The following is a 25,429-nucleotide window of genomic DNA, read 5'->3' as shown; positions in this document are numbered from 1 at the left end:
TTCACTGTTACTCAGACCCACGTCTTGACCACGGCAAGTATGCTTTCCCATACTTCTCAACCTATATAGTTAATTATTTAATTTAAGAACATATTAGTTAGAATTAGGGCTTAAAGTATACATTGTATTTTTTTTCCTTAACTTTACTTTCTTTCATTTACTTTTTGTGTTTTTATTTTATTTTATTTAATTAGATGTTTTTATTTTTATTTTATTTTTATTTTATCTGACATTATTCTAATATTTGTAAACCATTTTGGTCAAATTATTATTTGTGAAAGATGGTATAAAAAATCTTTTAAAATAAATAAATAAATAAATAGACCTATCATTCCAGTAACCAATTCACCTGCTCACAGGTCAGTCTCATAACACAGATTCACTGATGTTCTCAGGTACTGTTAGCGCCACAACAGCCTTCCACAAGTAAATTTTACCATTCGAAATGGCATGATTTACCACATGGCGCATAGAAAAGAGTATTAGCTCCTTTTTCTACACCACTCCTTTTTTCTTACGCTTTCTAACATACTCTCAGATTCTGGTCCCCAGACATCCTCCGCATGGGTACACCTCAGTTCCAATTCGGCATACTACTTGGGAGTGGGGATGCCTGATTAACGGTTCAACCCCTTCTGAGTCAGCTTACTATGGGTTATCCACTGATTAAGCTGCCTCTATGTTCACTGGTTACTGAATGGGGCCTACATTTAGTGCTTACAAGACTTATATGTTCCCCGTTCGAGCCTTTGCATTCCTGTAACTTTTATAGTCTGACATGGGAACTTCTTTCCCTCGTGGCCATCACTTCTGCTAACAGGGTCAGTGAGTTACAAGCCCTTGTTGCATACTCACCCGACACTGCGTTCCTCCGTGACCGAGTGGTCCTATGTACTCACCCTCATATTCTTCTTAAGGTAGATGCAGCCTCTCACCTTACTCAGAATATACGCTGCCCACTTTTTCCCAATGCTCTCTCTCACCAGGGCGAGAGGATTTTCCACTCCTTGGACTGTAAGACTGCACTTGCATTCTATCTAGACCGCACTACACTCCATAGGAATTACACCTAACTCTTTCCTTCTTTGACAAAAGACAATCTGCGAGTTCAAGTGGGCAAACAGACTCTCTCCAACTGACTAACAGACTGAATGAATTATGATATGACGCACCAGGCCTTCCTCTCTAGGGGTGAGTGCAGGCACATTTTATAACGGCCATGACAACATCGGTACCACACTATCGTTTAGTACCAATTGCCGCTATTTCCTAGGCTGCGACTTGTAGCTATCTTCACACATTTGCAGCTCCTACTACTTATCAATGAAAGTCTGTCAAGATTCTGCCTTTGGCCAGCCTGTCTCGAAAAGCTTTCTTCCATGATAATCTCCAACTCCTTCCACAACCACCTGCTGTGATGTCAGGCTGCCTCATCATTGCCAATAGCACCCCAATTATTGTGCCTCCACACGAGTTGTCTGCTATTGGCCTGTTGTAAGATGAGTCAGCCTGTAGCTTGCTAATCACCCATATGTGAGGACTACCATCCTGCTTGTCCTGGGAGAAAGCAGAGTTGCTTACCTGTAACAAGTGTTCTCCCAGGACAGCAGGATGTAGTCCTCACGAAACCCAGCCGCCACCTCTCGGAGTTGGGTCCGCTAACGTTTTTTATTCTATTTTTCGCTCACACTTTTTGCTACAAACAAGACTGAAGGGAGATCCCTGTGGACACAGGGATAATGGCATGCTGGGCATGCTCAGTGCACTCCGTGTGCCAGTCAAAGCCTTCTAGACATTTTGACAGAAAGTTTTTCGTGATAGGGCTCCGTCCAGTGACGTCACCTATATGTGAGGACTACATCCTGCTGTCCTGGGAGAACACCTGATACGGTTAAGCAACTCTGCTTTATCACATCTGTGATATTTTCACATCATAAGCTGAGAAGTGCCCAGGCAGGCTTTTATTGCAATTTGGGTTGAGGGAGAAAGAGAGAGTGAACCTCTGTAACGGTTCCTAAAATAGTTAACTATTTATACCACTGGAGAGGAGACACTAGTAACTCGGGATGAGGCCTGTGGGGTGGGTTCTGGGGGCTAATTTAAATGCACCATCATATGTATGAAGAGCACAGTTACCATCAGTGAAGATGTAATGTGATTTGGAGTGTTGACTTAGCATCTGCCCCATATTTTCATAGCAAAATTCCCTGCAGTTTCCCTTGGCATATCAGCTACCACAAGTATTTTGCTATCTGCAGGGTTTAAAAATTATTTTTTTTCTTAGTAAGTTTAAATCAAATTAGAAGATCTTTATCAGATTGTTAATAAGGAAATTAGATCTCAAACTTTATAATTAGAAATACATATGTTTACTTTCCTCTAAAAGAATTACAGACATTTACTTCCCCTCCTTTTTCTGTTTTTCTACTTCTCTTTTACTTTGGATATCCAAAGGTGTTTCCTTCATATTTATGAGATAATCACTAATACAGAATTACATAATTATTTAAAAGTATAATGCTAAAGTAAAATTGCATTTTAAGAAGCTGGAATATAAAGGACAAAAAACCCTAGAAAAAATTCTTGCTCTTCACTGTGTATTCGAGTGCAGAATTATTCTTTTCATGTGTGTTATAAAGAATTTGAGAATACAGACCTCTGATGTATTTTCATGTTCACTGTATTTTCCCTTGCAAATAACTTATAATTTACAAATGCCAGTGTTGGTTTTCAGTACAAATTGCATACAACAGGAATTCAGGGACTATTCACCCTGTTTAATTAATTCAATTAAATAAGTCTGATGCTGTCAGGTGTTCTTTTAATAATTGCATCAACATGCAGGTACATAATAAGTATAAAAGCGTTTCTATGGCTGCAGTTAATTTAGGTCCAAAAGAATTTGCTATTTTACTACATTTGATATAGATTATTCTTCTGCAATATTTCAGTAATGGGTTGTACAAAGGCTGGCTTTTAATTCTTTGCTTTCTCAAATGTCTTTATATATAATAGTTTAAAACAGAAGGTGTTCAAGAGAGGGTGACCTTTTTCCATTACTACAGTTCCTGTCATTAATGCATTATAATTTTCTTTAGAAGTCTGGATAAAATTTGTGCATGTGCAGTCTGTAGGAAGTATGAATTAAAGCTTAGTGAAAGTTTGGCGTAGTCTCTGTTATTAAGGAAAAAATAGAGGAAGTAATTTTATTATTTTTATAGTGAAAGTTTAAACAAATCTTATACTTTATACAAAACAGTTACAGACTGTAAAGTTTTGGCATCTGTAATTCAAACAGCACTTGAAATTCTCAGGAACTAAATATAGTATGTTCTCTGGCTCAATTTAAAGCTTATATCGTTCATTGTGTAGCATGTTAGATTGTGTATAAAAGTTAAAATTTGTGTATTTTAAAAAGCAATAGTGGGCTGTAGAAATATTTAAATGATACAAAAGCCGATACATGAAATTCAGTGGTGCTTGACATAATTATTGCAAATATTAAATAGAGAATTGTTGGGCTATAATGCAAACTGACCAACTTTGTGTTAGATGAAGAATGGAAATAGCCTGTATACTTGTAAATAGATAATCATAGTAAAGTAATTGGGGTTTTCAAACCCCAATCTAATCTGCCAGCATGAGCTTGTTTGTATGTTAATCACAAGAGTGACTTCCTACTTCACTAGTAAATCCAGACTGTTTCATAACCACTTTTAATTGCATTTAACATTTCTTGTAGTTGTAGTATTAGAAGTATATGCATGTACTGTATGCAACAAATGAATGAACATTTGTTGAAAGCATATAAGCTGTAATGCTTGAAAGTATCTTTAGTTTTGGATGACTTAATTCATTATTTTATGTAATTTTTAAAGCGTGACAATTTAGAATATATTTGAAGCAATCTCACATTTATGTATTTTAGTGTATTTGTAAGTGGACGCACAGAGATTAATGCTAGTATTTTATAAACTATGTGGCGGGAGTTGCACAATTTATAAACTACTACTTATTTCCACTCTGTAAATATGTTCATATATTTCCAATGCAAGAAAATATATACTTCCTTTACCCATTTTATATGCATATATTTTATATGCAAAATAATTGTAATATTGCATGAACAAACAACCAGAATAAATTGCAAAGGCAGGTATTTTATAAAGAATGCACCAGTACTTGGAATCCCCAGCTCGTTGATACCTCCACAAGTTCACCCAGTTCTCCAGTTCACACGGACCTTCTGGCACTTCCCCCTGATCCCCCCACTAGTTCACCCAGAATTCCCACCCAAAATCTGCAAATAGAAAAGTACAATTTCATTTGAGTAAGTAATTTAGCTAGTGTAAAAGTTAATGAAAAAGTTTGATAATGTATACTTGTATATATGTTACAAGATAGCAAGTACTGCACACACTTCTGAAGCTTGCCCAGGAATGTCCCTAGACTGTTCCTTTTTTACCCATTAAATATATGCATGAAACTGAAAATATGTGTGTACAGTGTACTCTTGACTTTTATGGAATAGTATATACATATGTTTATACTGCTGACATGCAGAATGCCTTTGAAAATTCACTCCAAAAAGTGCTAAGAAATTATATTTTATTGGTTTGCCTGAATAATGACTTTATTAGACTATTTGTAATAATGATCAAAAGAATCTTGTTCTTATTTTATCATTTCTTGCTAATACATAAAAATGTGTAAAGTACTAAAATTATTTTCAGTTCTTAATTTGTTGATTAGAAAACAAATAGGCATGGAAATTGTGTTATATAGGGAAACTAGTTTTCAAATTGTTCATGGTACTGGAAATGTGCGGTTAAGAGGATGCATGGAAATGTATCCTAGTATTTTATCAACTGTTCATAGTTCTACTCTGAAAGTATGCGTGTATGTTTCAGAGCACTATAGTAAGGCGCTCTCTCTCTCTCTCTCTCTCTCTCTCTCTCTCCTCCCCCCCCCCCCCCCCCCCCCCGGAGCCTGCAACAGGCTGTCCGGAACTGATGTGGATGGCGATAATCCTTTTCTGGCCCGTAGCGCAGTCCATAACGCGAAGTTGGAGTTGTAGTTAACATCCGCGATAGCAGCCGCGCTAACACTGCGGTTGTTTCGCCGCACACGATACACAGGTTCCCGCTTTACATATGCTCCGCCCCAACTCCGCCCCCTGAATACCAAATGACTAATTTGCAATCGCGTTAACAGCTGTTAACGCGATTCGCGAATTTATCGCACGCGGTAAAGTGCTTTGAAAATGAGGCCCTTAGTCTGTTTGGGCTTTAGGTGCAATAATGGAGTGGATTGCTTAACCTAACTGATTGTACCTTCTATTTTAAACCTAAATCTATCATGTCACCTAAGCACTATCTTAACACTTCCCCTCAACATATCTAGAAGGTGTATAGACATGACTGTATTTAATAATAAAAATGGATAGATGTACATGATAGTAATTTATAGAATACAATTCTTATGTGAATTCACATCAATCAAATGTAAAAGATATGATTTATTTATTTATTTATTTGGAGATTTTTATATACCGCGGTACGTATAGATATACATCACCTCGGTTTACAGTAAACAATAACTTAGCAACAGGCTTTACATATAACAGGTAATACAGTAAGTAAACAATAAGTTAGCAACAGGCTTTACATATAACAGTTTATACAGTAAGTAAACAATCAAAAGCTTCATGTTTTAAATTTGTCTTTATAATAAGGTAAAATGGTTAGAGTAGGAGATTATATGCAAGTGTAAGAAAGATAATATGCCTTTGTAATTAGTCTAGATTTAAGTAATCAATTATATAATTTGCATATTAAGGTAAAAGTGCAGATGAGGCAGATAGCACTTTGAGAAACCCAATCATGGTAGCACAACTATTTATGTAATGATACTACCATAATTGTGTAGTCTGGAGTACATTAAGGTCAGTTTGAGAATTATACCATAGCAATCAGTGCAAGTATACGGCTATAAATGAGTATTACAATGGTGATAGTGCTGTCAGATCCAGCAGAATCTCCTCTTTTGACCTGTGCGGTTTTAAAAAGAAATTGCCAAAAGACTGCTATCTCCAGTGTCAGCAACCCACATTATCCTGGCACAGGAGACCATTTATCAATGCATGACAAGGAAGGGCTTACCAATCACTGTAATTATTGCTGCGTGTTGATAAAGACCTACCAATTATGATAGAAGAATTGATACATGCCACAGTACCCTACCTCAAGCACCCAATTATGAAGGGGACCACACCCAAATTCCACCAATGAACCTAGAGATATTAAAGTCTATGGAGCAAATCTCTATAAAACAAGAGGCTTTTGGGTATCAAGTCAGTTCATAGACCAACTGTACAGAGACCAGCAGAAAATCAGATGATGTTGAGAGGGATCCCAGGCCCTGAAAGGCGTCTTGGAAATCCTTAGGTCACTGGCCATAGTGCAAGGATAGACAATCCAGAAATTTAACCTAACTGATTCTATCTTAGATTTAGGTTTAATATATATTGCTTCACTCAAGCACTATCATAACAAAGGTATTCAAGTAGTTTGATATCTAAATTTGGAATTACCTATTTGCCTTATCACATCTGTTAAAAAAAATAAGTGAAAAATAAAATAAAAATAATTTAGCTGAGATTATAATTCATTCAAGTACCTAAGGGTTCCCTCATCTTAAAGTACTATATGTGGCCTTTGAAGGATAAATATCTTGGGTCTTTTGGGTGTACTGTCATAATTCAGATATTAACGATGGCCAAAAATTTTGATATGCCTCAAAAAATCTTTCTGACACACAGTAAGCAAAGTCCTTATAGGTGCTCCATTAAGTGTACAATATGCTACTTGCTAACCCACTGAAAAGGGCTTATTCACCCACATATTTAAAAGCCTTTAATTCACTACCCAAAACCATCAACCCTTAACATATTTGTTCCAACTCTGGATAAAAGTAGGGCTCAAGCCTGCCAAAGTCACATAGTTTCGATTTTCTGTGAAAGAAATCTTTTGTCCAAATTTTGTTTTCCTATGTTAGAGAATCCTAGGAGTCAGGCAGAGCCACCTTCTGCCTTTTTACTCTTTCAAATGGAATGGTGGCACTGGAAGATGAAAGATATGGCAGGATAGAGAGCCCAAAGGGTCTGTATTTTAATTTGTTATTGTTTTGAAAAAGACTGTCCTGCTTTCTTCAAATATCACAGCACTTGTCTTTTTTTCAATATGCTTAACCACACTCTACATACCATACATGATTCCCCCTTTCAAATTTATATCATTCTTTTATTCTCTTTTACATGCGAACAGTTCTCATACCCACTCTTTACATATATTAGGGATGTGAATCGTTTTAGGACGATTAAAATTATCGTCCGATAATTTTAATATCGTCTTAAACCGTTATGGAACACAATACAATCGTTAGAATCGTGAGCCGGCACACTAAAACCCCCTAAAACCCACCCCCGACCCTTTAAATTAAATCCCCCACCCTCCCGAACCCCCCCCAAATAACTTAAATAACCTGCGGGTCCAGCGGCGGTCCGGAACGGCAGCGGTCCGGAACGGGCTCCTGCTCCTGCATCTTGTCGTCTTCGGCCGGCGCCATTTTGGAAAATGGCCAAAAGTTCCTGGAGGTCCAGCGGGGGTCAGGGAGCGATTTCCCGCCGCGAATCGTTTTCGTACGGAAAATGGCGCCGGCCATACGCGTATGGCCGGCGCCATTTTCCGTACGGAAAATGGCGCCGGCAGGAGATCGACTGCAGGAGGTCGTTCAGCGAGGCGCCGGAACCCTCCTGCAGTCGATCTCCTGCCGGCGCCATTTTCCGTACGAAAACGATTCGCGGCGGGAAATCGCTCCCTGACCCCCGTTGGACCTCCAGAAACTTTTGGCCAGCTTGTGGGGGGCCTCCTGACCCCCACGAGACTTGCCAAAAGTCCAGCGGGGGTCCGGAAGGACCTCCTGCCGTCCAATCTTTTTCGTCTATGGCCGCCGCCATTTTTCGGCGCCATTTTGGAAAATGGCGCCGGCCGAAGACGACAAGATGCAGGAGCAGGAGCCCGTTCCGGACCGCTGCCGTTCCGGACCGCCGCTGGACCCGCAGGTTATTTAAGTTATTTGGGGGTGGGGGATTTAATTTAAAGGGTCGGGGGTGGGTTTTAGGGGGTTTTAATGTGCCGGTTTTTCGATTTTTTCGATTTTTTCGATTTTTTTTAACGATTTTCACGATTTTTCACGATATTTTACCCCCCCAAACGGCAACAATACGATTCCCTCCCCCTCCCAGCCGAAATCGATCGTTAAGACGATCGAGGACACGATTCACATCCCTAACATATATATAACACTCGTATCCTTAATTTATTGTCACAGATAACTATATACAAAAAAGAGCACCACACACAAATTTAATTTAAATTTACATAATTTATAATCTGCCTTTTCAGGAACTGTCTGTGGAAAGTGGATAAAAATAGATAAAACAGAAAAATTACACAATGATCCATCAAATGTAAAATTAAAATGTTTTATAAATATACAATAGAAATTTACAATATAAAAATTCTCAACCTAGTGAATATTAACTATATTTCAAATGTTATTGCCGTAATTGCTAATCTCTCACCAACAATAAATTTTTTTAGGAGAGGGTGATGGTTTCATATAATACTCAGCAGACCCACGCCGTGGTGTCGCATGAAATCTGTTCTTTAATCATTAACTCACCACCTCTGTCCTACGTTTCATTATAAAACTAATTTTTTTAGTTTTTAACTACAACTCCAACTAATTTTTTTAGTTTTATTGTGATGCAACGTACAGCAATAAAATTTGGTGTTTTCATCAAAAATTGTATTTTTATAAAGGGTTTTTATACTTTTAATTTGTGCACAATAGCCTCTATGTTTCTAACACCGCACGCAATGCTATACTTAGCTCTCAGTTTTTAATTTCTCCTCCGTAGTTTCTGGATGCAGCGCTGAGGATGTTCGTTACACCATAGTAATTTAGACGGCAAAGTCGAAATTGGAACGTAAGATTCAGTGAAACCATTGGATTCCATATGTTTGCGAAAACAATTCCTGAAGAAGGCTGGTTGCCGAAACGTGTACAAGTTGACATCTCGCATCCAGAAACTATGGAGGAGAAATTTAAAACTGAGAGCTAAGTATAGCATTGCGTGCAGTGTTAGAAACATAGAGGCTATTGTGCATAAATTAAAAGTATTAAAAACCCTTTAAAAAAAATACAACTTTTGATGAAAACACCAAATTTTATTGCTGTACGTTGCTTCACAATAATACTAAAAAAAAAAGAGTTTTATAATGAAACAGAGGTGGTGAGTTAATGATTAAAGAACAATTTCATGCGACACCATGGTGTGGGTCTGCTGAGTATTATATGAAACCATCACCCTCTCCTAAAAAAATGTATTGTTGGTGAGAGATTAGCAATTACAGCAATAACATTTGAAATATAGTTAATATTCACTAGGTTGAGAATTTTTATATTGAGAGTATATTGGAACCTGGTGCAGTGATCGGGTAAAAAGATAGAAAATTACAAAGCATAAACACTGAAAGTGTTGCTTTATAATTTTATCTTTATTTCATTTTTAACAATTAAAAAGGATAATTAAATTAATGTAAGTATTAATCATATATTTACATATACCAATTAAATAATTACACAACTTCTCAGCATAGTCCCCATTAGTTTTTCTAAGAAAGAAAAGGGGGAAACAAGAAAAAGTAAAAAAAGAGAAAAATGAGAGAAATATATATTCTTAATTTCAGATGACACCACACTCTTGTAATACTCTGATAATATCTATTGAACACATCAATAAATGTTTCTGAGTGCAATGGGTCCACAAAGATAAATTTATTCTTATGGTAAAATACTGCACATTTGCAAGGGAACTTTAAATAAAATGTGACTCCTAAATCTAAAACTTTCTGTTTCAGTTGGAGAAAGTTTCTTTCTCTTAATCTGTGTACTACTTGTCACATCAGGAAATATCTGTTCACACTGACCACAAAACAATTCGTTCAGAAAAATTATTTTTGAAATACCCATTTTTTATCCTCCTCAGCAAAAAAAGATTAAAGTAATGTTGCCCTAGTAATAATATCATCAATAGGAGCATTCAGGAAAGAAGATATATTAGGGGTAATATCAGGTATTATATCTAAATCCCCCTCCTCCATAGCTATATCTTTCTTGGCTCTAGGCAGATAATACATTTTTTAAAAAGCCATCTCCTTTTCATGTAGAAAGACTAGTATTTCATGGATATATTTATTAAATAGTTCTAATGAAGACAATAGTCTAGTTATCAGAACATTTAAGAATCTTAAATTCTTTGATCTTAAAGAGTTTTCTAAAAGCTCAAGCTGATTATGCAGCAAATAAGTATCTACTAGATAAGGGAGCCCTGACCGACGTGCCGCAAATGCGCAGTAGAGAGCAGCTCTACCGCGCATGCGCGGGCGAGCACGTCGGCCAGAGTGGAGCGTGCCCGAAAAAAAAAATGGCGCTGGGTCTGCAGGAGCGGCTGCGGCAGCGGCTAGGAGCAGGAGCAGCGGTGGCGATGAGCAGGAGCGGGAGGAGCAGTAGCCGTGGTGGTGGCGACAAGGAGGGGATTGAGAGAGGGGGAGGGAGGGAGGGGAGGGAGGAGAGAGTGAGCTGAGGGGAGGGGAGGAGGAGGAGAGAGGTGAGGGGAGGGGGAGGGAGGAGAGAGTGAGGAGAGAGTGAGCTGAGGGAAGGGGGAGGGAGGAGAGAGTGGAGGGAGGAGAGGGGAGGGGGAGGGAGGAGAGGGTGAGGGGAGGGGGGAAGGTGAGAGGGAGGGAGAATAGAGGGGGGAGGTGAGAGGGAGGGAGGGAGGAGAGAGTGAGGTGAGGGGAGGGGGGAGGGAGACTAGAGGGGGAGATGAGGGGGAGATGAGGGGGAGGGAGTGGGAAAGAAATGGACCGAAAATATTTTTTTAAATGTAGCCCGTTGTTACGGGCTTAACGGCTAGTCTTTAATAAAGGAAGTCCCAACTTCTTGCAAGGAAGAGACCTGATGGACTAGGTTGGTCACAGTAGTTTCCAATGATAATATTCTGGTCTCACATTGATCAAAACTAGATTTGGATTCTCCCATAAACTTAATAAATTGCTGAAGGGAGTTTGATAAAGTCATGTCCATTTTTGCTATCATCTTCCAGACATCCATAAGAGATACCTGAGAGGGCTCTTCAATAGTCCTAAGATTAAAATCAACAAGATCATATGGAGGTTTCATGTCCCCTGCCTGATTAAGAAAGTGGGTAGAAACAGTGGGTAGATTAAACCCATACTCAAAAAACCCAATCTAGATCCCTCTATCCTTTCCAACTTCAGACCTATCTCGAATCTTCCTTTTCTTTCCAAGATTTTAGAAAGACTAGTCAACTCACGCCTGACCGAATATCTAGACCGACACAAAATCTTCTCCCCTTCACAATAAGGCTTTCGAAAATACCTAAGTACAGAAACCCTACTCCTTTCTCTAACCAACACCCTTATCAAAGGGATCGACAACTGCAACTCCTATCTCCTGGCCATGCTAGACATCTCAGCCACATTTGACACCGTTAATCATAACATCCTATCAAACCTCCTCATCAGCATCAGGATCACAGGAACTGCATTTTCTTGGCTACAATCTTATCTACAAAATCGACACTATACGGTTACACTTGATGGCTATGAATCCGACCCCATCGACCTCGACAGAGGTGTCCCCCAAGGCTCCTCACTATCTTCTACCCTGTTTAATAGGGATGTGAATCGGTTTTTGATGATTTAAAATATCGTCCGATATTTTTTAAATCGTCAAAAATCGTTAAAGAGTGCGATACAATAGAAATTCCCCCGATTTATCGTGAAAAATCGTTACTCGGGTTTGTGTCCACTAACGGGAGTTATTTGGGGGGAGGGCGGGAAAACCGTCACACCAAAACAACCCCTAAACCCACCCCGACCCTTTAAAACTAATCCCTTACCTTCCCCCACCCTCCCAACTCCCCCCCCCAAAACGTTTTAAAATCACCTGGTGGTCCAGTGGAAGCCCCGGGACCGATCGCCTGCTCTCGGGCCGATGGCTGCCACTAATAAAAATGGCGCCGATGGCCCGATAAAAAAAAACCCCACCCGACCCTTTAAAACTGACCCCTTAGCCTCCCCCACCCTCCCGACCCCCCCAAAAACGTTTTAAAATTACCTGGTGGTCCAGTGGGGGTGCCGGGAGTGATCTCCCGCTCTCGGGCCGTCGGCTGCCACTAATAAAAATGGCGCCGATGGCCCTTTGCCTTACCATGTGACAGGGTATCCGTGCCATTGGCCGGCCCCTGTCACATGGTAGGAGCACTGGATGGCCAGCGCTATCTTTAAAGATGGCACTGGCCAATCTCCCGACAGCGGGAGATTGCTCCCCGCGCCCCCACTGGACCACCAGGTAATTTTAAAACGTGTTTGGGGGGGTCGGGAGGGTGGGGGAGACTAAGGAGTCAGTTTTAAAGGGTCAGGGTGGGTTTTTTGTTTATTGGATTGGGCGCAGCCGATAAACAAAAAACCAATCGGGCCGGACGATAAAAATTATAAGATTTGAATCGGAACCGGAACCGAACCGATTCTGGTTCCGATTCACATCTCTGCTGTTTAACATCTATATGCTTCCCCTAGCTAAACTCCTCACTAATCTGGGAATTGAACACTTCATCTACGTGGATGATATTCAAATTCTTATCCCCTTCACAGACTCAATTCAGAAAGCCCTACAATCCTGGGACTCATGCCTTAACTCTTATTAACTAACTTCTTACTGACATGCACCTCGCTCTTAACCCCCAAAAAACTGAACTTCTCATTATTTCCTCTAACCACTCCCCCTTTGCCAACCCCCTCTCCATTCCCCCCTCCGCATTTTCCTCACACACTCGAAACCTGGGAACAACCATTGACAACCAACTAACTCTAAAACCATTTATTAAATCTATCCTCAAAGTGTCAAACTGGGCGAGCTACCTGGACTGTGGAAGGGGAGGGGGGAAGGGGTATGGGGTATGGGGTAAAAGAAAAATGCATATATCCAGATTTGTTGCTTAGTATGCTACCACTGTATGAGCTTTTGTAATTTCATCAACAGTTCTGCTATGTATATGAACATTTGTATTTATTGTTTCTGGTTTTGTAAAATATAAATTAAAAACAAAATCTATCCTCAGACTGCTATTTCAAACTGCACACGATTAAAAAACTCAGACCGCTACTACACTTCTCCGACTTCCGCACAGTGCTCCAGTCTATCATCTTTTCCAAAACAGACTACTGTAATGCCCTGCTCCTCAGCCTCCCCTCCACCACCATCAAACCCCTACAACTCTTGCAGAATGCCACTGCCCGTATCCTTACTAATACCCAAAAGAGAGATCACATCACACCCACACTGAAAGAACTACACTGGTTACCAATTAACTCCAGAATACAGTACAAAGCCCTATCCCTCATTCACAAATCTATAGTGAATGATAACACACACTGGCTTAATCCCCCCCTTCTACCCCACACCTCCATCAGAACAACTCGTACTATCCATCAAGGAACTTTACACCTCTCCTCACTCAAATCCACCAAACTCTCCTCTACCGCTAAAAGAGACTTCTCCCTGGCCGGCCCAACTCTTTGGAACTCCATGCCTCATGACCTCCGCACAGAAACCTGCACACCCAAGTTAAAAAAAACACTAAAAACTTGGCTGTTTCAACAGGCCTACACCTAAACAGTCCTTCAACCACCTCATTTCTCCCCCCTCAATCCTTTCTTTTATCGCATTGATGTCCCCCGACCTACCTACCTAGTATGACCAAAACAGAATCTGACTTACCTTTCTACTCCGTTACAACCCCTTGTTCATTTCCTTTCGTCTCTTTCTTTTTCTAACCCCCTCTCTCCCTGCCCCCCTTTCAGCTCCTTCCTTACTCCACCCCCCACTTTCTTTCCATCTCTACACAATTCCTTTCTCCCCCAATTCCCAACACCCCCCACAGTATTCTTCCTCTCTGAGCATTACTCAAATAACTATTGTGTAAATATGTTTGCTATATTATATGAATTATTCAATATCCATTTATGTTATACTAGTTAATTTTATATGCTTAACCAAAGTATTATCTCTCTGGTACTTAGTTGTTATGGTTCCGTGTTCCATGTAAAGGATATGCCTTTTTCTACTGGCCCCTATTTTGTTAGCTGTAAACCAGTACGATGTTCAAATGGCTATAGGTATATAAAAAAATATCAAATAAATAAATAAATAAAAACTGACCTGGTGGTTGTGGTGGCAGGGAATTCAGACCTGGGTCAGTGAAGCCCCAGAACTAAGAGTGGCTTCCCCACTGATGCCCAAACAGGGCTGTTGAACCTATTATCTTAAATGGAGCTCAGGGTTGTGTCACTTTAAACACAATTAAAATACATTATATCATTAAAAATTAAATATCCCAATCAAAGTAGAGGAAAATAATAGACTTGAGCCTGAACATCAAACACCTAAACCCCTGCCTAAAAGCCCCTGTATTTAGTTATTGCCTAAAAAATGCATAGTCTGAGACTTTTAAAAAAAATAATAAAAGCAAGTTCAACCAAATGCAGGCAACTCCTGTAAATTACTTTGTCTTTAATTTTGACCTGATTTATTGCATGATTAGAGGGAATCACCAATCTCCTTGCTTGGCCGAAATGCATAAAATGAGAAATCTGATATACAGTAATTGCACCTTCTCACTCAAATAGCCTGGACATATTTGATTTATGGTGCAAAAAAATCTGTTTTCTATTGTGTTTTTCTATCTAGGCATGGTATGTCTATCTCTGTTTCTGTCTTTTGGTGGGGGTGCCTGTGTCTGCTTCTGGGGTGTGTCTGCTTTTGGGGTGTCGTCTCTCTGTGTCTGTCTGGTTATCAGGTAACTGTGTATCTGTGTATGGGGTCTCTGTGTCTATCTAAATCGGTCTGGGTATCTATTTTGCTCTCTTTTGGTCTGGGTGTCTGTGTCTGTCTGGATATGAGGTATCTGTTTCACTCTCTGTCTGGATAATGGGTGTCTGGTCTGTCTGTCGGAGCCCACATGTGTCTATATGTAAACATACTCCTTTCAGCAACATGAAGAGAAAAAAATGGGGGCTTTGAGGCATTGGTTTGGTATTGTGACTGCCTGGTGAATAGCCTTTATGTATAATAGCCCATCTTGGGTGAAGTTCCCAATGAATTGCCTGAATGGATGGAGGGGCCTTGGTTCCAAAAGTTTGCTTACCTCTGGTCTAACATACATTCGTTTACATACCCTTCTCCTCAGCTTGAACTTGTCAGATCAAACATCTACCTCTACCAGGGTTACCCCCTGGGAAAGTAATTCACTATTCCTACTCCCCATTCCTACTCTGCAACCAAGATTCCCTTCTCTTGTGGCTATCTTAAGGTGGACCAGCCTAAATCCCTGGTTCTGGACTTTTAAGGAGGATCTAATGTACACTCGTACAGCCACCCATATTCCAGGAAAAAAAACCAACTTAATTGCTGATACTTTGTTATCATCTTCAGTTATACGAGTGATAGCTTCATGAAAACGTTTTCCAGAAAATATTCCTAAAATGGACAGTAACCCACATAGATTTATTTGCAGCACCATTCATTCACAAGCATTTCAATTTACTGCTCGAAGCATCCAGATTCCAATGCAATAGCAGTAGATGCCTTTGTAATTATATTGTCAAATGTCCTAAAGTATGCTTTTCCACCAATTTCTTACTAAATAAGATTTGGGCAAGGCAGAAGAGCAATTATTGTAATAGCTCCATATTGGCCATGCAAGCAAGGTTGGTTACAAAGGCTGTCAATTGAGCTTCTGTTTCATCTTCCAAGAATTTCTTATCTTCTCATACAATTCTGTTATCGTTTTGAAGTGTTGGAGTGGATTCTTGGGTACTGCGGTGATGGCAACTCCCACGGGGAGGAGCCCCGTGAGGAACCGCAGTACTAGGCTAGACTATATACAGCAGACACAGAGAATTTGTATTTATTATACAGCTTGATGGTACTGCCTGGGGTGGGCAGCAGTGAAGGTAACCCAGTAGAAGTAGTCCAGGGGTCCTCAGCAGAGAGGACCAGTCTCACGCTTGAGTAGATGAAAGGCAGCGCTGGGTAGCAGAGGCAGGTCCCGGATGTAGACTCCGAGTGCTGAAGCTGAAGGTGAGACAGACTGAAAGAGTTAGTACTCACTGAGTAATAAGCTGTATTGATGAAGTCCCTGGCAGGCAGAAGCAGATCAGATGCAGGCACCAGAGTAGGGAGAGCAGGCCCTCGAGGAGCGAGTACCCAGTTTCCTAGATAGGTACCTGAAAGAGAGCAGAAGGGTCCCCAAGGAGCGGGTACCCAGGTTAACGATGAATTACCCCGAAGGGCAGAGAGAAAGCTTCCTGCGGCAGCTGGGAAGTGGCAGAGCAGCTTAGACCGGAGGCAATCCAATCCTTGCTAACTCTGTTTCGGGCCGATACACTACAGTGTGCTCCGACGGAGTGCACTGTTAACCTGCCACTGGATGCGCATTTTCCCTTACCCCTTATTCAGTAAGGGGCGGAAAACGCGCGTCCAACCCGCCGAACCTAATAGGGCCATCAACATGCATTTGCATGGCCCTAGGTATTCGCGCGCAATTCAGAAAGTAAAATGTGCAGCCAAGTCGTACATTTTACTTTCAGAAATTAGCGCCTGCCCAAAGGCGGAAATTCGCTGGGTCTGATGTTGACAGATTGGGTTTCTTTAGGATAGGTTTCAAGATGGCCTGCTTTAAAGAGTCGGGGACAAGACCTTGGGTTACCGAACATTTAATGATTTCTGCGATGGGTTTTAGCAATGGTATTTGGTATTGAGATGAGGAGGTTCGATGGGATGGTGTCTAGTGGATGGGATGAGGGTTTGAGTTTCTTTAGTATGTTTTCAACTTCGAGTGATGAGATAGTCTCGAAGGATTCTAACCTTGCGACCTGTTGAGATAATGAAGCCATTGAACGGGGCATAGGGGGGTTGGGAGTGGAAAACGGTCTGGTGAGATTGATAATTTTGTTCTCAAAGAAGGTGGCCAGTTCTGTAGCTTTGATGGAAGCTAGGTCGTCTGGAATGGACGGTGGAGAGGGTTTGGAGAGAGCAGAGATGTAAGCGAAAAGAGCTTTGGAGTCAAAGATGAAATGGTGAATTTTTTTAGCGAAGATGTCTTTCTTTGTTCTGAATATGGTGTTCCTGTACTTGTTGAGGGTGGATTTATAGCTTGCTTGAGTCATGGGAGAAGGATTTCTGCGCCATATATGTTCTTTGTTTCTGAGGTCGAGTTTGATAGCCTTCAGTTCGGGTGTGAACCAAGGTTTTCTGTTGTCCTGGGCCTTGTGTAGCACCTTGGTGGATAGGGGGCAGGTTCAGTTTGCGACTTTGTTGGTGATAGTATGCCAAGAGGTGATGGCTGTGTTCGCATCTGAGAGGTCGAGCTGTGGCAGTTCCTTGGCCAGATGTTCAATTAGGACATCTGAAGAGCAGGGTTTCCTGAAGTGGACTGTGGTTTTAGGGAAGGAAGGGGGAAGGGGGAAGGGTGTCTGCTGTCTTGAGGACCGTGGTGATGATTTGGTGATCCGACCAGGGTAAGTCTTCAGGTACAATGGATGATTTTAATGAGAGGTTACAAATACATTGAAATAGGTTTGAAATTTCATGTTTTATTTCCTTCAGAACCCTGTGTTGTATATCATCCGGTCCAGGTGATTTACTAGTCTTAAGTTTGTCAATCCGGCCTACCACATCTTCCAGGTTCACAGTGATTTGGTTCAATTCATCTGAACAGTTACCGTTGAAAACCATCTCCGAAATGGATATTTCACCAACATCCTGTTCAGTAAACAACAAAGCAAAAATTTTGTGATGGCCTTATCTTCCCTCAGTGCCCCTTTAACCCCTCAATCATCAAAGGGTCCAGCCGACTCCCTCTCAGGCTTTTTGCTTCAGATATATTTTTAAAAGTTTTTATTATGAGTTTTTGTCTCTACGGCCCATTTCTTTTGAAATTCTCTCTTAGCCTGTCTTATCAATGTCTTACATTTAACTTGCCAATGCTTATTTATGCTTTATCCTATTTTCTTCTGATGGATCCTTCTTCCAATTTTTGAATGAAGATGTTTTGGCTAAAATAACCTCTTTCACCTTACATTTTAGCCATGCCAGCAATCATTTTCCTTCCTTTCACCTTTCTTAATGCGTGGAATACATCTGGACTGCGCTTCTAAGATGGTATTTTTTTTAACAATGTCCACACCTTTTGCACACTCTTAACCTTGTAGCTATACCTTTCAGGTTTTTTTTTTTTTAACTATTTTTCTCATTTTATCAAGTTTTTCTTTTGAAAGTTTAATGCTAGAGCTGTGGAGTTACATATTGTCCCCATTCCAGTCATGAATTCAAATTTGTTCATATTATGATCACTGTTGCCAAGCAACCTCAACACCATTAACTCTCACCAAATGCTGCACACCACTGAGAATTAGACATAAAATTGCTCCCTCTCTCATCAGTTCCTGAACCAGTTGCTCCATAAAACTGTATTTTATTCCATCCAGGAACTTTTTCTCTCTAGCATGTCCTGATGCTACACTTACCCAGTCAATATTGGGGTAATTGAAATCTCCCATTATTACTGCACTACCAATTTGATTAGCTTCCTTAATTTTTCTTAGCATTTCACTGTCCGTGTCATCATTTTGGCTAGGTGGACGGTAATATACTCCTATTGCTATTCTTTTCCCCAATATACAAGGGATTTCTACCCATAAAGATTCAATTGTGCATTTAATATCTTGCAGGTTCTTTAGCCTATTGGACTGTATGCTGTCCCGGACATAAAGCGCCACCCTACCACCAAGTTGTTCCTCACTATCATTGCAATATAATTTCTACCCTGGTAAAGCACTGTCCATTGGTTATCCTCTTTCCTCCATGTCTCTGAGATGCCAATTAAGTCTATGTCATCATCATTCACTGCTATACACTCTAACTCTCCCATCTTACTTCTTGCATTAGCATACAAGCATTTCAAAGTGTGTTTTTTATTTGTATTAACATTCAGCTTTTCAGTTGACAGGGATAAATTGGAATCTTTTAGCTCAGGTGAGTCTGTAATTGTAGGCACCTGGACTACTTTTCTTATTATTCAAACCTTTCTGTTGCGATGCCCTAACTCTAATGCTTCATCAGTATTCATCAGTTCTAATGCTTCATCAGCTTCATCAGTGGCTATTCCCTAAGTTTACTTAGGGAATAGCCACTGCTATAATTTGCATCAGTAGTATGGGATCTTCTCAGTGTTTGGGTAATTACAAGGTTCTTGTGGCCTGGTTTGGCCTCTGTTGGAAACAGGATGCTGGGCTTGATGGACCCTTGGTCTGACCCAGCATGGCAGTTTCTTATGTTCTTATGCTTTGAAGCTACTTCCCTGTGCTGCTGAGCAACTGTTGGCTTTCCCCTTTGGTTTAGTTTAAAAGCTGCTCTATCTAATTTTTAAAGGTTAGCGCCAGCAGCCTGTTTCCACCCTTGTTAAAATGGAACCCATCTCTTCGGAAAAGACTCCCCCTCCCCCAAAAGGTTCCTCAGTTCCTTACAAAACTCAATCCCTCTTCCTTCCACCATTGTCTCATCCACGCATTGAGACGCTGGAGCTCTGCTGGCTTTGGGGACCTGAGAATCGAACAGGAAGCATTTCAGAGAATGATATCCTGGAGGTTCTGGATTTCAGCTTTCTACCTAAGACCCTAAATTTGGCTTCCAGAACCGCCCCCCCTATCTCTCTATGTCGTTGGTGCCACATGTATCATAATAGCCGGCTCCTCACCAGCACTGTCTAAAATCCTATCTAGGTGATGCATGAGATCTGTCACATTCATACCAGGCAGGCGATTTACCAGGCAATCCTCATGTCCACCAGCTATCTACATTCCTAAGAATCAAATTACCAGCAATGACGTCTGGCCTAACTCTTGCCTCCTGGGCAATAGGTGTGGGAGACTAGCCCTTGGAGCAAGAGGATGATGCATCAACTGGAGAGTAGGTCCTTGCTACAGGATCACTTCCTGCTACACCAGGATGATGCTCGCTGACCAGGTGACCTTCCTTCTCCAGGGCAATACCAAGGCTGCCAAGCTGGAGTTGGGACTTGGCTATTATGTCCTCGAAGGCCTCCTCTACATACCTTTGTCAGATTCTCCACGTCTGCCACTCTAGCCACCAGACATTGGACTTTTTCTCCGAGAGCCGGGAGCTCTTTGCTTTGGTTGCACACATACAACCTCTTACCAAGGAGCAAAAAGTCATACATGTGACACTTGATGCAAAAGACTGGAAGGTCTCCTTCTTGCTGCTGGATTGCTGCCGTCATCTTTTTTTTGTTCATTTCTTATTTAAATGTATTGCTGTATTCACTATTAATCTGGTAGTGACCTTCAAGGGGATAATTAAACTCTTGATAAAGGCTGGGGTGATCCTGTGTTTTAGATAAAAGCTGGATTGATTTTTTTTATGTGAAAATGCTCTTGCCTACATTTAAATCAAAGGATGAGATAAGGGTGAGGGTGAGTGTGAGCTTGTGTGGGAGAGAGGGAAAACAGACACTAAAATTAACTACCTTTGGTTTGCTTTTTATTATAATCACACACACACTAAAGATTATACCTCACTGTTTCACCTCTCCCCTAAACTTTTTAAGTCCTAAAATTTCCCAAAGCAGTACTTATCGATTCTCTTCAGCTACCAGCAAGATGATTTTCTCTTCTCATTGCTCCCATAGGAGCATTGAGAGGAGAAGTTCAACAACTGCAGTAATTGTTTCTTTCAGGGCTCTGCCAGCATTTTTAATCTCTTCTAGGTTGCAAGATGACTTGTTTTTCATCTTCCATGTGTTGCACCGGTATCAGTGCATTGAGATGTTTGAGATTTAATTTTTGCCATAACTGAGTCATTTGATTTCACCTCATCTATTTTTTCACCCAATGCTTCAGAAGGAGAAGGTACCCAGATCTTTAATAAGTATCCCCTCTCTGAATACACTATGTTTATCACATGCTCCATGATAGATGTTTGCTTTGCCTGGATGACCCCATGATCCTTGCTGGATCCTATTAAAAGAGTTTTTAGGAGGCTCAAATTCAGCTTATCAGCTTCTGAGGCATTGACATCAAGGAAGCCAGGAACTGCAGCGACTACTAGTGAAACATTGAGAGGGTATCAATCCCCCTCAACTATTTGAGTCATTCATTTGGCACTTATATATATGTGAAGAGACCCTTGGGTCCTAAGATCTCAGACCACTCAAAATTGTTGGGATAGTATACTCATCAGTCAGCCATCCAGTGTCTCCCTATCTTGGAGGCTAACTAAATCCAATCTGATCAGAGGTATACATTTCCAATTTCCTTCTGTGGAAATTTTCCTCACCATGGTATCATGTAACCTGAGATGGGGAGCTCACCTAGAGGGGTTTCACACTCAAGGTCCTTGGTCTGCTTAGGAGTGACTTCCTAGAGCTAAGGGAAATACAATGCAGTCTAAAGATTTTCAGAAATCAGCTAGCCAACAAAATTGTCCTCGTTCAAACATATAATCAGATAGTGCTGTTCTACATCTGGTAGATGGATTAAGTTGGATTCTGGAACTTCATGAATTGTCATTGGACAGGGGAGTAGCAAACCGGATATCATAAGAATGGGGCACGCCCTTAGTACACCTTTTTGTATCTTCTCTGAACAGAAAGGCCCCAAAATTCTATTCTAAAAGAAGGACTAGCTTCATACTTCTCCTTAGATTAGGTACAGGGTTTTCTGTATGAATATCTTCCAAATCCTCGTGTAGCAAAGATGTTGCTGAAACTCAGAAGACACCAGGGGACTATGATTCTCAAAGCTCCCTTTTTCCCAAGGGAGATTTGATTTCTGCTCCTTTGGGGATTGTCATTCAGGAATCCAATTAGGTTGGGGAAATCCCCAACTTTTATCACTCAGGATCTGGGGATGTTGCAACCCTCAAATCTAACTGAGGATGTGTCTCATATTCTTCTGCCCTTTAGGAAGGATTCCATACTTAAATCTTATTGTTTTAAAATGGGAGGAGGTTTACTTTCTGGTGTGAGGGAAAGACACTAGATTCTTTTTCCTGCTCCTTAGAACAAAAATGTCTGAATATGGAGGACATCTTTAAGTCTTGTTTGAAGATTAACTTAATTAGGGTTCAACTTATTGCAATTGCAGCTTATCCCCACCATGTAGAATGTAAGTCTATCTCTATAAAGCCTTTAGCTTATTTTATATGGGACTTGCTGCGGTTGAAGCCTCCCATCGGACTATCTGATGTGTCATGGAACCTCAACATGGTATTGACCCAACTGATGAAAGTTCCCTTTGAGCCACTAGACTCCTGTGAGCTGAAGTACCCTGATCTGGAAGGTCATATTTTTGGTGGCTGTACTGACTTACCCACCTCTATTTATTTATTTATTTTTATTTAAAACATTTTTTTGTCTACTTATAATAAAAATAATCAATCTAAGATGATCACACTTTAACATCAGGAGTAAATTCACATACAGACATAATACTTTTTCAACAAATTATGTTATCGGCTAAAAGCTTCCTTATGCAATAAAGTCTTCAACTTTTTCCTAAAAAATTTCAAATCAGCTATCATGCGCAACTCATTAGGCAACTTAGTCCACAGTTGAGAACCTATTAATGACAAGAGTTCAACTTCTTGTAGACTCATAGATGGAACCACTAAAAATTGTTGAGATGCAGATCATAGATGACGAGATGGCTGATAAAACTTAAATATTTTTGTAAAATTAGGACAATAATTCCCTTTTAAAGGTTTAAAAACCATGACCAGAACTTTACATTTTATCCAAAATAAAACAGGTAACCAATGTAATTTACACAGCTGGGGGTGACATGCTTCTGTAATGGACGTTTTGTAACCAAACATGCTGCTGAGTTCTGCAACAACTGCATAACACACAAGTGATTTTGAAGTAAACTAGCATATAAAAAGTTATAATAGTTTAATGAGGACAAAATAAATGTTGCACAGGAGGTGGACCCTTGGGCTGAGGTGGGATTGACGCTACCTTTCAGCCCATGGGTGACTTTGACCACAGACCCCTCCAACCTAGGCTGGGGTGCCCATGTCAATGGCCTACTCACACAAGGGATGTGGTCGAGAGAAGAGGCGGCCTACCAGATCAACTTTCTGGAACTCTGGGCGATGCGGTATGCCATCTATGCATTTCAGGACTGCCTGTCCAACAAGGTCATCCAGATCTGGACGGACAACCAGGTAGCCATGTGGTACCTGAACAAACAGGGCGGCATGGGCTCTTTCCTGCTCTGCCAAGAGGCAGCGCAGATTTGGGCCTGGGTCCTGTCATGTTCCATGCTCCTGTGAGCCACCTACCTGGCAGGCACAAAGAATGAAGTGGCGGACCATGCTCAGCCAGACCTTCCAGCCCCATGAATGATCCCTGAACTCCTGTGTAGCGGACAGTATCTTCCGCTGATGGGGTCAGCCGGACGTCGATCTCTTTGCGTCCTCGCAGAACCACAAAGTGGACCGATTCTGTTCCCTACACAGGGACTGAAGGACACCAGCCATGGATGCCTCCACCCACTCCTGGACTGCGGGCCTACTATATGCATACCCTCCAATTACGCTAATAGGCAAGACTCTCATGAAACTACAGCAGGACCGAGGCTCCATGATCCTCATAGCCCCTCATTGGCCGCGTCAGGTCTGGTTTCCCATTCTCCATGACCTCTCTGTCCAGGAGCCCATTTGCTTGGGCACCTCACCCGACCTAATCTCGCAGGATCAGGGCAGGCTGTACCACCCGATCCTCTGGTCCCTGACAGCCTGGATGTTGAAAGCCCAATCCTCCGATCCCTTGACCTTTCTGCTAATGTCTCGCAGGTCCTAGTAGCTTCGTGAAAGCCTTCCACGCGGAAGTCATATCGGGCGAAGTGGGAGAGGTTCTCCTTGTGGTGCACACAAGAAGGTCTTGACCCCTTCTCTTGCCCCACGCTGAGGCTTTTGGACTATCTCTGGTGCCTTTCGGAGTCCGGTCTACAGACAAGCTCAATTCGGGTATACCTGAGTGCCATTAGCGCCTACCATCGAGGGGTGGGCGATACCCCAGTCTCGCTGCAGCCCTTACTATAACTAAAGCCTCCACTACGTCCTTCTGTTGTGGCCTGGGACCTCAACATAGTGCTGGCGTAGCTCATGCGGCCTCCATTTGAGCTCTTGCACTCTTGAGAGTTCAAGAACCTCACTTGGAAAGTTTTCCTCGTGACAGTTACTTCTGCTCACAGAGTCAGTGAGCTGCAGGCTCCATCTTACAATAGAGTCAGTGAGCTGCTGTATCCATCTTACACTAGGTTCTCCCACGACAGGGTGGTACTGCGCACTCACCCTATGGTAGTGAATAAATCTGTCCATAGTGTTGCCCACTTTTTTCCCGAGGCCACATTTTCATCCAGGTGAGCGGTCTCTGCATCCCTTGGACTGCAAGCATGCTCTTGCCTTTTATTTGGACCGCACTGCAGCCCACAGGCAGTCCAGCCAAATCTTTGTCTCCTTTGACAAGAATAGAGTGGGAGTTGCGGTGGGCAAGCAGACCCTCTCCAATTGGTTGGCGGACTGTATTGCCTTCTGCTACCAGCTTGTTGCCAGCATTAGTATCATGGGATCTATTTAATTTCTGGGTACTTGTCAGGTACTTGTGACTTGGATCGGCCACTGTTGGAGACAGATACTGGGCTTTGTTGACCCTTGGTCTGACCCAGTATGGCATATTTTATATTCTTATAATCCTGAAATGAAGAAGGATTTTAACGAATAGACTGACTGGGTAGTTCAGCTTTAAATCTAAGTGTAATATTTGACGGGTAGATATTCAAAGCTGGCCTTGTAAATAACTTACCGTATTTTTCACTCCATAAGACGCACTTTTTTTCCCCAAAAGTGGGGGGGAAATGTCTGTGTGTCTTATGGAGCGAATATAAAAAACAACTAAAAAACTAACTATAACCCCCCACCCTCCTGACCCCCCTCAAGACCTGCCAAAAGTCCCTGGTGGTCCAGCGGGGGTCCGGGAGCGATCTCCTGCACTTGGGCTGTCGGCTGCCAGTAATCAAAATGGCACCGATGGCCCTTTACCCTTACTATGTCACTGGGGCCGACCAATGGCACCGGTAGCCACTGTAACATAGTAAGGGCAAAGGGCCGTCGGCGCCATTTTGATTACTGGCAGCTG

The sequence above is a fragment of the Rhinatrema bivittatum genome, chromosome 9 (genome assembly GCF_901001135.1).
Source record: "Rhinatrema bivittatum chromosome 9, aRhiBiv1.1, whole genome shotgun sequence".
In the NCBI taxonomy this organism is placed as follows: Eukaryota; Metazoa; Chordata; class Amphibia; order Gymnophiona; family Rhinatrematidae; genus Rhinatrema; species Rhinatrema bivittatum.
This window is presented reverse-complemented; position numbering follows the sequence as displayed.